This window comes from Helianthus annuus, chromosome 1 (assembly GCF_002127325.2).
Source record: "Helianthus annuus cultivar XRQ/B chromosome 1, HanXRQr2.0-SUNRISE, whole genome shotgun sequence".
NCBI classification, from domain to species: domain Eukaryota; kingdom Viridiplantae; phylum Streptophyta; class Magnoliopsida; order Asterales; family Asteraceae; genus Helianthus; species Helianthus annuus.
Genome location: NC_035433.2, coordinates 142610247 through 142624239, shown reverse-complemented (window position 1 = coordinate 142624239; position 13993 = coordinate 142610247). Strand labels below are relative to the sequence as shown.

The 13993-nt window shown below is 33.5% G+C and overlaps 1 long non-coding RNA gene across 49 annotated transcripts; it reads right to left on the bottom strand.

The window, feature by feature from the left end:
* Positions 1 to 1457: 1457 nt before the first annotated feature.
* Positions 1458 to 9366, bottom strand: LOC110882788. 49 transcript variants are annotated; one of them, XR_004864209.1, is made up of 14 exons: positions 9142 to 9358; positions 8971 to 9037; positions 8622 to 8695; positions 8362 to 8500; positions 8086 to 8137; positions 7720 to 8023; positions 6607 to 7428; positions 6260 to 6489; positions 6101 to 6176; positions 5458 to 5541; positions 4861 to 5134; positions 3885 to 4553; positions 3561 to 3657; positions 1458 to 1716 (listed from the first exon to the last, which is right to left on the bottom strand). It is a non-coding gene; the product is annotated as an uncharacterized LOC110882788 (long non-coding RNA). The 49 variants fall into 49 exon arrangements; XR_004864195.1 differs by having other exon boundaries at positions 5458 to 6176; positions 9142 to 9363; XR_004864181.1 differs by having other exon boundaries at positions 5458 to 5567; positions 6260 to 7428; positions 9142 to 9359.
* Positions 9367 to 13993: the final 4627 nt, after the last annotated feature.

The window sequence follows — 13993 nt, the reverse complement described above, 5'->3', positions numbered from 1 at the left end:
AACACTTTATGTAGCTTAAACATTGCATAGTTTTAACTATGCAGATCAAAAGATTCAACTCGAAGACGTAGATGTCTTCTCGCACAAGCTTAACTTACTACCGTGTAAACTGTGTAAACTGATGGATGAGGAGGTCGATGTAGCAGAAAAGCTCAATATTGTGAGGCAACAATTAGAGCCGCACCCCCTTGCTCAGGAAAAAGCTTGATGCCAAAGATTAAAGCGGTGTTGACCCCAACCAAATCTACCAGGAAAACCACCGGTTGTCCAACAAGATACTCGTGGTCGCCACACCAAAGAAAGTACAACAAGGCTAGACAAAGCTATGAGGATATACGAAAATGCGAGAAACAACTCCTTCGGTGAGGCTAGCAGCTCCTTTGCAGGTTCCCAACAAAATAGGTATGATACTCCCCGACACAGCTCATACGTACCGTCACAGGTTGGTTGAGTGTGAGCTGTTACCTGAGCGATCGCTCCCTCCGCCTCAAGGACGACATCAGCAGCACAAGGATCCGCAGCCATAGACTAGTCTGTTGTTCTTGTTGTTGTATCTAGTAGTCAGTTGTAGTTTATCTTTTGTTATGTATGTGCAAACTTATGCTATGTATATCATACTAGTGCTAATACCCGCGAATTTCGCGGTGTTGATAAATGATATGTTTCTTATTTTTAGAAAAAAAATTATTTTTATACTGATCATAAAGAAACTGTACGCATGGACTTATTACGGACCGAGGTATAGATTCAAAGAACATTATACGTTTATGATTATCATAATGAAATTCTCCCAAGGAAATAATATAGTGAATTATAAAATTGTCATGACCCATACCTAAACCTTACGTTGCAACCACCATGCCAACACATCATTTGTTATTCAAATATATAGAAAAAGTTACTTATAAATGTAAAAAAAGGTTATCCCAACTAAGATTATGAACTTGGGTTATGTAGTTATCTCAAATGGGTTCATCCATTAGGATAATTAGATGGGTTGGGTTAAATAGGTTAAAAGTCACCCACTTCTTTTAACACATACTGTTTCCTAAAGTCAAACAATGAAGCAACAAATTCTAGATGCATAACCTAATCAAATGTAAGGTTAAAGGTTAGCAATATACATAATCAAATGGGTTAAAAGTCACCCAATACTTCTCATATTATCAAAATTTGCAACAGTCCGACTAAATGCGAGTGAAACCCTCAACAATATAACCTAATCAAGAACGAAGCGTGAACGGATTTAAAAAACTCAATACTTACTTGATGTATATTGATCTTCAATCACTCAAAATGCATTGTTAAAATACAATAGACCCACTTTATTATTTCAACAATCTTGAAAACCCCAATCGCACACTCCTTTGCTTTTCCTTAATACAAAGCATCTAAATATGGATAAGAAATATCGAGTATATATGTATTTTATAAAAAAAGTGGAGGATCTGTACCGAAGCATCTAAAATCGGATGATCATTAGATAGTATAGATAAATTATCTAATTACAGATTTTGTTATACCTAAAACATATGTTATATCCAAAATACAAAAAACTTGTGGTACATCGGCATAACTTGACCCGATTCATTGTAAAGTAATTCTCACCTCCTGGTATATCTAACTTGATATTCATCAATATTGACCCCTAGAAGAGTGAAGCCTGCCCTAGTGAAACAAATTGCTTGCGTCTCGCACATGTGAAAGTAACCAAAACTGTAAAATAAAGTCTACATTTAGGTTAAATATAGAAATTAATAATAGAGTTAATTGCCCGGATGGTCCCTGTGGTTTCACGTTTTTTCACGTTTTTATAAATTAATAATGTAAGTTATAAATTTAGTTATAACGACAAAAATAGATAAGAAAATGTTGAGTAAAATGTAAATATCGTACAAAAATTGAAAATGTATGACATACATGGAAAATATAAAATCATCCTAAAGATATGGAATGAAAGAAATCATTTTAAATGTGTAAAATTAAAATTTATAAATATATTTTTTTTCCCGCCGGAACAATGAAGGCCAACCAACAACCCAATGTTCGCTCTCCCCATGTATCGCAATGCGCGAAATCTAAACACGAATCCCCAGCCAAAGGTCACGGCTTAGTTTGTTTAATTTTATAGCCAAGAGAATATTGTTGAAGGTGTTATAAAAAAACTCAGTTTGAATCACTCTAGGAAAAAATACTTTTTTTGTTATGCATACCTAAACATATTCTTTTAAAAAAACTACACAAAATGGTATTAAGTTACATGACTCATTGCCTTTGCTTAGTTTTTTAATAAAAAAATAGTAATGATTCTAATACCAATCTCAGGTGGAAATGCCTCACATAATTCAATCATGGTATGTCATTAACTCGTTATTTGCTCCTCACATTTCATGCACATTTTGACTTTTTTGGTCAAATAAGCACTCACATCAGTTTAATGAAATTAAAGAGTTACATGTGCAATGCTATGAATTAAATTACAATAAGAAATGATTTAAATCTTTGAAATTAAAATAGAGTAGTTTTGCTTTTAAAAGATATAACCTTTGACTATAAAAGTCAACCTTGTTGGTTTCGAAAAGAATATAGACCAAACTCATCAGAAAAGTAAGCTAAAAGAATGTTCAGTTTTGTAAGCTTATGTTATCTAATGTATGTTGCCAGAGTTACAAAATTTTGTTTAAACTTAGATACATCTAGTCACCAAATTTTGTTTAAAGTTGGATACATACAATCTAGTCTTGTTCTCTCTCTTCTATATCAAATTTACCCAAAACTTATATTAGATCAGATCAAAGCTCATCACCTATACTCAGTACTCACTTTTTGTGTCTACACTCTACAACACCGCTTGCTTATCTAACAAACTTTGCACCATATCCATGAGCGTTTTCGTCGAAGCGATTATGATCAAATAATGTGTGATTCCCGCAAGAATTGTTCTTTGCCGGTAAATCGGCTAGGGATACCTTTACAAATCACGTTTGAAGAGGTCTTTGTGCACATGTTGACTTATTTTAGTCTACCTTAACAGGAAAACCTTAGACACTATGTTGTCCTTTCAGTTCCCTAACTTCTGGGTTTTCTTAAGGTTCCCCAATTTTATTCCTTTTATTGTAATTCTAACTTCAGGGTTATCTTAAAGTTTTGATTTTTTTTACAAAACCAAAACTAATTAGAAGCTTAAACTGATTTTGTAAAGAATATGAAAGTAATTCTAACCTATGCATTAGTCTAAGCTTCCTCTATTTCACTATTCTTAAGTTAATATTACCTAAAACATTCATCAATTTACCTCCACAATTAAGATGACATCCAAAGTCAGAATTCTTTAAATTCATAATACCAAAAAACAATGAAAACTGAAGGATTTCTTCGACTGAAAAAATCGCCCAATTCCTAATACCATAAACCTAAACGTCTCATTCCAAAACAACCAATAAACATTCAACTCCCCCAAAATTAAGAAATTACAACACAATAGCAAACCACCCTAAATGAACCAAGAAAGAAACTAAAGCCCCAAATCATAAAATTAAACAAAAATCAAGGTCACATACCTGAGGTATTGACGATGTTGTAGTCATACCAAATATGCATATTACTTTTACATGTTCTCTTGGGTGCACCATGTAGCCACTACTCTCGATACATAGACTACAAAACCAAACCAAACCAAACCAAAACAATACAAACTGATTATATATAGTAGCAAAGTTTTGTACAGGTAAGTTCCTATGAGCAAAAAGAACACCTTAATTTAACTAAATGAAACTAATGATCAAATCAAAACAATACAAAACCTCCATTTTTATGTTTTGTTTAAGAAACATATATTAAACTACTGGAAATAAGACCATGCCACCTAAAGAAGGATCTCTTACCATCAATTTTAGGGTTTGAAACAAAAGAGGCGACGAATCAAGTCGCGTGGGAGAGAAACGGAGAGAATGGGAGCGAAATCAAAAAAATGATATGTTTTGTGGTTTTGACAAAAAAAATTATACGTTTAATGTTAAAAGTTTGAATCAGTTCCATAATACTTAATATCAGTACACTTAAATAAGGGAATAGTGCTAATACCCGCGAACATCGCGGATTGGACAAAATAATATGTTTTCAAGGAACATTATATATTTATTATCATATTATTTCATGTTAAATTTGAATCTATAAATTTAATGCACGTTTTTTTTTTAACATAATCAAATTTCTTCTTCGTTATAGAGCTTTGCCACACCTATTATCACAAGCTTCAAGTGAGTCACCCTATATAAGATTAATACACGAAGTGACACTAAGCTTAATATAACACAAATTTAGTTACAAATTAAAAAAAAAAAAGATACAGAAGGTGTTTGCCGGTTGACTCCACCCGGCCTGTTGTTTTGACTCACTAATACCCATTTTGACACCATACCACAAATTCTTTTAAGCATACTCAAGGGTAAATTTACAACAAATACTTTTGAGTCGTTAATGTAGTCAAAACCTTGTAGTTTGACTCCGCTAGTCCGATGTTCCACATTCCAAAACAGACAAAGAAACGACTCCTGCACATAATACATATGATTAAAATCTCAAATTTGAAGCAAGGAAATCAAACTACACATAATTCACTTAAAGCCAAATCCACTGTAGTAATATCTATTAAACATGAAGGGCAAAAAATACAACCTAAGATAATAAGCATGGCATCCTAATATCACAAAGATTCAAGCAAAATTTCAAAGTTGTTTCTTTGTGGTTTTTGCAACAAAAAAATAACTGTATTTTCTTCTACAATATATATGTATGGAGTTAAAATAACAAATAAATGAATAGTAATAGACCTATCCGAAATAGTAGAACAAACAATACCTTCGAAATTCGGCTCTGGGCAAACCATCAGCGAATAAAACCACATAAAGCAACCAATTGGTTATCAGGTCCAGTCGCAACCCAAAACAGAAGCATAGATGAGGATGATGGATTACGAATCAAGAAAAATAACACAAAAAAAAAATGATTTCCTATTCAGAAGGTTGTAACGTGAATGATCACCAACAAAATTAGTCGCAACCTCCACCACTCAACATACTGCTAGGTCTTCTGCCCATACATGAGTGCCTAGGATGATATTAACTATAACAACCTGCATATTAATTAAACCAATCACATGTCAGATGTTTAGGGAGCATATAAAAACCTCTAGCTTTCATGTATTAGTTATCTAATTATCATAACAATATAACATGTAATTTATTTTAAGAGAATGAAATACATATGCTAAAATTAAATTAACTTTCACTTGTTGCTTAATGTGCCAATATACGCTAGGCAAATCCTTCTTTGGTTATATTTCATAAATATAACTTCCAGGACCAGATATGCTAGAAATGCAGTGATCCACATTGTATAAACGTGTAATTAAATGAAATCAATAATGTACTAAGTTGTCGGGTTATGCGTTTATACCTTCAGATGGACCACTCTTGACTGTGATTGACCGTAGTTGAATGTCGTTGACAAAGTTTATCCATGATCCGACCCGAACCATCACTAAGCACCAAAACTTATATATAAAACTATAAATCAACATATGTAAAAGAAACTATATTGGTTAGTGTTTCCATAGCAATAATTAATAGACTGGTTGTGTTACAAACCACAAAGACAACGAAATAAAGGGTGTATTTAGCCTTGGGGTTTCACTTATTCCTAGTCGAATTCTGAGAATTTGGATTGGTCATACGCCTTATCTTTTAATTAATGTAGTTCTCTTGTTTTAGTGGTGGTTTTGTACTCTGCCCCTCTTCTTAGCAGCTGTTGTTTGTTTTTTTGGTAGTATATAATTCCATTTTATTGAAGATGATGTTTCAATTTTGTCATCTGCTTTATGTAGGCCAGTTCTCCCCGCATTCTCTATTTCTCTCGACATCTCATCAATTCAAGTTAAATTTATAAAACTTTTAACATTACATAAGGGCTCTTGAGAATATAGAGTTTTAAAAAGGCAATGCATTAAACTAAATAAATACAAATCAAACATTAAAAAAAAAACCCTTAACTAATTGATAAGCAAGAAAATAATCAACATCAAGGGGGATTTAGAACTTACCTGTCAAGACATGGGCTATGGCAGCATTCCAAGATGAAGAGCCTTCTGTTTCTCCAAACCAAAGTTGTTAAAAACCCTGCAATACATTAAAGATACACATAAGAATCATAAAATTTGGCAAACACATAGAAACATCCTAAATCACAAGTACTGTCGTACCAGTATCGACATGCATTTTTATGGTTTTCAACTGATGGTCAGTTGCTATACTGAATGCCGGCATCGTACCGATAAAGTAACGAACCGATCCAGTACTGGCAGAAAACACGCCTCGCAAAGCGCGGAGAAGATGAACATAAAAGGAACAAAGGTACCAACAATTTTCAGGGCTATATAGATTTTCATCTAATTCTCTGAGAAGGTGTGGCCATCTCCTCTGTTCCTTTCACCTACCAACCATGTGAAAAAACATCATATAGAGCATAAATCATCTTACTCACTAAAGCTCAAAAGATGGTGTAGTATCAAATGTCAATAAATTATCAAGGAACATGAACATGACTAACCTTGTATCTTGCAAGTGGATGAGATAGAAAAGATGTTACCAGCTTGTGTAAGTAAGCATTATATATGTAGATCATATCTTCATCATTTTGTGAAGCATACGCACATGAAGTTACATTGATAAATAAATTATTCCAGAAATTAAAACCGAACTCAGCTTACTTTGAACTAAAACAAATTATCATAGCCCACAGACACACAATCATGGTAAAAGTAAATTCATTCGCATTTAACCTCAAACCCATCACCATATCCTACAAACATGAACAACTACCGTGGATGGAAAAAATATAAGCGTCAATAACCTTAAAAAACGTAACATCATAGGCTCAGAAATGCGAAGATTTTAAGAAATAAAGATTATGCTCTATGGCTGCATACTAAGAGATTGCCTTCTAAACAAAAAAATACCTTAGTTGTCGCACCAATAGACATAAAAATTCATGTTTCTTTGAACTCATACAAATCATCATAGACATTGATATCAAACATAATCCATCATGGCTAGATAGGACGATTCCTCAAGAAACATAAAAATGCTCATGTGCAAAATCCTTCAAAGAAAGACCAGCATATAAGATGTATATAAGATGTATAAAAAAACTGAAAAGGCGAAAGGAAGGAAGTTGTAAAACTCATAGGTAACCATATCAACACAAATCTAACAACATTACCAGCCCAACAACCATGGTAGCCTTGCAAAACAATAGTCAAGTACATGACCATTGAACGCACCATCCAAAGGTAATCATTCAAAGGTTAGAATCGCCTTTCTTATAAAAAAAAAGCAAGAAATCCCATCATAGCCGCTTAATGGCTTTCACCTAAATAGAAAGAAAACTCAAAATTATCTTCCCAACAAACCCCTAACAAAAGTAAATTCAAATAAAACTTGATATATACAAAAGAAATTCAAAAAAAGAAAAAACAATTACACATCATTAATCATCAGTTTCACTTTTTTTCACCTGGTTTCATTATCCTATCCATGAAAACCCGCAATACTACCCTACAACCCAGTTCGTGTTAACCACCCAATAACTAAAGAAAGTTTTTTAGTAATATAGGTTCCGGTGAGGTGCAACCGAAGAAATAAAGGCATATCGATGGCATACCTGGTGTTTGTTGATTGATGACGATTCTCGACTACTCCAATGGAGAGTTAGCGCAAAAGCCTAAATTCCAATCTACCACCATCTACACTCGACAACAACCCTAGTCGTCGGCATCATCCACACCTTAGCAACCATCAGTGCAATTCAGACCTAAACCCCTGTCTCGCCAACATCTGAGACCACCGACTCTACTACAGTTGCTCACTTCGACGTCACCACACTGCGATATGACCTCTTTTATGACGTGCTGAAGTTGTGGGGAAAAATTCGGATGCAGCCTTCGTTGTCGCGGTTGATTTGTTATCTAGAACATTGAGTTAGTCACACGTTTCGACAAATTTCATTATCAAAGATTAAGCAACTAACCTGATCATGAGCCTTACCGATCTTTCTTCCTTTTCGCTTTTACCACGCCTTACTGATTAAGGCATAATAAAAGATAAATATTAAAACGATATTTTTTTGAAAAAATAGCAAAAAACAGATCTGGAGCAAAATCGTAACACAATATCATCTAAAACGGCATGACTATTAAAAATCCCTAAATAGGATAAAATCGACAATTTTAATTAAAGAATCTACAAACAAATTCTAGTATATGAACATAAATATCTGAACAATAGATGAATATTCGAATAATACCTTGGTGTGGATGACATTTGTGTCTCAAAGAAGTCCAACGTCGGAAATAATTCCACCCCGAGCTCCCAAGTCTTCCAAGATTCATCAAATGCACACGTAATACTAAAGATTTATGTGAGCAAGTGGGTTCAAAAGACATCTGTTACCCATGCAATTTGTCAAAAATACAAAACTTGTGGAACAATCAGACCCCAAAAAATAATCATCAAAAGGGTCATCATCAAACAAACAATAATCCATTAAAAATAAAAATGTATAACCTAAGTTCTTTGTCTTCAAGAATGCTCTGTTCACTAATGTATAATGTCAAAACTGATCATCACAAACAAATTAACTGAAATCACACAATATAAGATAAATCAGACCTGAAGAAGTATATATTTACTACTGTATAATGTCAACACTGATCATCACAAACAAATTAACTGAAACCATACATTATAAGATCAGTCAGACCCAAAGAAGTATATTCAAAACCCCAAAAAACCCTAAACTAATTTCTTCTATCGTTAAATGAATCAAATATAAGTTTACATAAAACCTTTATGTACCAAATTATCATCACAAGCAAATTAACTTGATGTTAATAGAAAGAAATCGGGATCGTACCTTGTTATTGAAGATCTTTCAGTGATGCGAATTAGGGTTCGAAGTAATGTTGATACCATACAATCGGCTAAGATCGTATGAATGCAAAACAAAAAGAAAAAATATATTCAACAATCAAACATAAAAACTCAAGAATCAAGATGATTAATGGAAGATTATTGGGATTCTTACATTGATTTTCAAGTTGTAGGTGGATACGATCATAAGAGCGAGAGACAATTATCAAAATTCTAGATTGAACAAAGGTAGAAAAGGAACCGAGGGGAGAGCGGCTGATCAAAAACCCTAATCGACCTTGTTGCTGTATCAGAGAAGAGAAGATGAAGATTGTTTATCTATGGTATGTAATAAAGTCGACCCGAATGGATGTAAACGGATCCCGCGTCGGGTTTCACATGAGGTGATTGAAGGAATTGCAAAATGGCGGGAAAATGAGATTTAGAGGCCCTAGGAGGTGGACATGTGTCCCCTAATTAAGGCTTTTATTAGGTTGTATAGATTCAGTTGTACTTATATTCTTCAGTTACGTGATGTTTGTTTGTATTACATAATATCTAATAACAATTTACTCAAACTTTAAAATTGAAATAATATAATATTTTGAAACGATAGAACTAGAACTGAATGGTATAATGTTTAAATGGTATACATTAAAACAATGTAATATTTAAAACGATAAATTGGAAACGGTATAATGTTCAAACGTTAATATTTGAAATAATAATACTGAAACGGTAAACATTGAAACAATATAATGTTGAAACGGTATAATATTTTCAACGATGTAATATTGAAAGGGTATAATATTCGAACCGGATCAGAGTTTATACAAAAACGGTATAATATTTCCAACATATAATATTGAAATGGTATAATGTCTGAAGAGGATGAGAGTTTATAAAATAACAAGATATAATTCGAATTGGACTGGAGTTTATAAAAAAACGGTAGAGTATTTTATACAATATAATATAATATTGAAACAGTATAATGTTCGAATCGGACCGGAGTTAAAAAAAATAAACAGTATAATATTATAAACGATATAATATTAAACCGGTATAATGTTTGAACCGTACCGAAGTTTATCAAACAAATTAACGATATAATATTTTAAACGATTGTTCGTACCGGGCGTGAGTTTATATCACCAAAACACCATATTCATCTATCAAAATCCAGTACCCTTTTGTACGCCTCGTACAACCCTATACTTTGCGTACATACCCCCTCAAATTCATGCTAACAGTTTGTAGACACAGAATTTGATGCAACCCTGTATGCCTCGTACAGGTCTGGAAACCCTAAAGTGTGCAGATAGACACCCAGGGTGCGCCAATAGTTTGAGCCAAAGAAAAGTAAGCAAGAAAGCAAGCACCTAGATTTATAAACCGGCATTATTAAAGGAAGAAAGCATGCACTTGAATTAATTTACGCAGGAAGGGTGCTGATTAGGTTGAAACTGTGATTGGAAATGCAACGGGTGCAACCATAACAAGGTGTTAATTTAGAAAGGGAGTAGATATTGTTCAGGTGTTATAGCAACAAGTAACAAGTTTTACAAGAAAAACTAATACATATTATAGAAAGAAAAACAAGAATGAACGTTAGCAAGAAAGAAAGAAGATGCGCCACAAGTAAGAAGAAAGAGGTTGACATCGCTTAGAAATTAGAAAGGAAGAATGAATGAAGGAAAGAGTCTGGTGTCGCAAGAAAGAAAGACGTAGCATCGATGAGAAAGAAGAAAGAATGGGCGTCGATCAAAAAGAAAGAAGAAAAGCGACAACCGAAAGAAAGAAAGAATCAAACCTTAGCGGTCCGTATAACAAGAGCAAGACAGGAACCTTTGTGGTTCAATCAAGAAGCAAGAAAGAAATGGGTCAAATGTCAAGATTAAAGGGGTGAATGTTGGATTAATCTTAAGGGTCAAGTCGGGTCGGTAGAAGTATTTTCCTTAACAGATCAGTAGGTTTTTAATGGGTCAATTTTTATTAATTAATCATGTGTTTTTTGTGCCGAAGTGTTTAGCAAGATTAAGTTAGTGGGTTTATGGGTTTGTGACCTTAGTTATTAGTTAATGGGTCAATGGGTCTTTGTTTTATTTATTCTATATAATGTAAGTTTGAGCATGAGTGAAAGTAGGGTTTTCAGTAAACACATCTTTTGTATGTGAGTAGGGATGGCAATGGGTCGGGTTTAGGTAATCCTAAACCCAAACCAGGTTAGGTAAGCTTGTCCTAAACCTGTCCTAAAACCCGTCGGGTTTCTAGCGAATATATACTCATCGGGTATCAGGTATACCCTTGGGTTTCTTGTAAACCCATTAGTTTAAGAAAATTACCCATTGGGGATACTCAACCCAAAACTCATCGGGTACCTATCAAGTTACTACTAATCAGTTACATTTAGTATTATCGCTATAAATATATATATATATCAATAACTACAACGTATAGGAAATAAAATACCTATATGTATAAAAAAATTGGATGCATCATATTTATACATATTTAAAAATATAAAAGAAATTATATCGGGTATACAATCGGGTAAACGGATACACTTTATCGGGTACTTGGGTTGGATAAACGGGTATATCACCGAATACCAAACCCGTCCCAAACTCGCGCAAAAAATAAAAATTTGTCCCAAACCCGTCCCAAATGTGTCAGGTTTCGAATTTACCCATCGAGTTTGGGTTCAATTGTCATCCCTATACGTGAGTGAGATTTGTGTGATTGAAACCTTAAATCCCAACATTGTTATGTCTATATAAGGATGATCTTTGTTATCTTTATGATTATCCATGGAAATCAAATCTATAAAATTAACCTACTCTTTTTTGCTATCCCTTCTCCCTCGACCACCACCATCACATCCGTACTCATCTTAAATGGGTTAAGTTTTGTGTGTATCCTTCTTCATAACTAGTTTAATAATTTGATTTCTATTCTTCACGTTTCAATTATTTCACACCACATATGTAATCAGTAATTATGTAAACAAATACTTTCAGAACCGAATGAAAAACAAAGAACTGAAATGACAAAACACACGCAGACACATTCTCCCAAAATTGTCACGTAGTCACTAACACCTCAAAGTAGTTCCAAAATCTATATCTATATACCAAATATACGAAAACATATAAAGGTTAAAAGGCATCTTATTGATATAAAACAAAATTCTTAAAGCGTCGAAGAAGAAAGACAACACAAATGACAGTCTTTGTATTTGTTGCCATAGATCCTGACAACTTGGCTAATCGATTAGTAGCTGGTGGCGACGGCTAACCCACACGTTGCAATGGTTATGTTGTATACACGTTGTAATAGTTGCTGTCTAGAAAGAAAACCAGAATGAACATTTTGGTAAGAGACATAAAGTGTGAAAACATATAAAGTTAGATGAGCAAACATATAAAATCATTAAAGGGTAAAAGACATAACAAACGACGATCAGTCTTTGTATACATATATGTGGTATAAATGCAATTCGTCTACGTATATGCATGCATGTGTCCGTCTCGCAGTTAATCCACACGTTGTCACGACATGTCTTGTCCACATATTAAAGACGTGGAAGATTTGTCTTGTGTACTCGTGAACTTTACTTTGAGGGTCCCCATGCTTCAAATCAATTTCTTGATGATTGAAACTTTTGTTTTCTAGCTGTACTTGTTTGTACGATTAGAAAGAATATATTTGATCGAGAAGGTGACAATATTAGAAGAATAAGTATCATCGACGAGGAGTAATCAACGGATAAAATCCGTCGACAAATCCCAACAAAAAACAAAAATAAACTCGAAAATTAGATAAGCAGTTAATAATCCAAACACTATTCGTCGAGGTGGGGATTGATTTCTAAACGGCCATTCCTCGACAATATGTCGGTAAAAGTGAAGATAAGATTTTGCTTAAGTTTCTTGTCCAGGCTTTTCAGTTGTTTGTCGAGGTGTGTAAATGTTGCGACGAACCATCACTTGATAATTAGTTGGTGATATATAATACTGCCTGTTTGCAAAGGGTGTTTCCATTGCTAATTACATCGGCAATAAGATCTATATATAGCAATGAAAACCAACTATAAATGTTAACCCTGCATCAACAAATTCAAACAAAAAATTGTTAATAGCTAATAGCGACCTATAGTTGTTAATAGCGAATAGCGACAAGCTATTTTCACGTGTTATATCTTTGTTCATTTGATGATAATTAGTAAATTGTAGGTAGAGTCGTAGAGTCTTCAAATCCTCATATTTGTACCCATAGTTTTTAATAGCGAATAGCGACAAGCTACCTATATGCTACGTAGCGAGCGCTATTTGATTTTTAGCGATAACGTATTAGAAAAAAATTACAAAAAATTAGGGTTTTTATTCACAAATGTAAGGTTTTTAGATGCAATTAGTGAAGATTACAGCTGTTTGGTCGATTAAAATGCCTAAAAATTAGGTTTTATAACCTTTTAAAAAAGAAAAAAAAAACCCTAATTGTCGCTATTTCACACTATTAAGCGTTAAACATCAAATAACAATGATCCAGGGGTACGCTACGCTACACTATTCGCTATAGCACTCGCTATGTCACTATGAACAACTATGTTTGTAGGTGGCAGCCTCGTTTATGTTGGGCTAAACATTCATATACTATAGATGTCCACACCATTTGCATGAGTTTCTTTTCTATCTCTTGAAATGATCTTTCTATAGCAAGTTTTCTCTAGAGAGACCAAGTTATAAATTACAGGTGGTAATTGGTATTTGGTAATTAGTCTCTCGTTTTGCACAAGCTAGAAACAAAAATGGCAGTGTGTGAGTCACATCTTCATCTAATGAAAGCTCACATGTAGACTTACCAAACAAAAAACATTGCTTATATAACTTTGTATAAGTATAAATACCACTAACGATTTCTTACAAAATAAACATAAAAGAATATTTATTCCTTATTGATAGTAAGTTACTGCTTTATTTCATACAACACACAACTCAATTTTTATCAGTCTTTTAACAAAATAA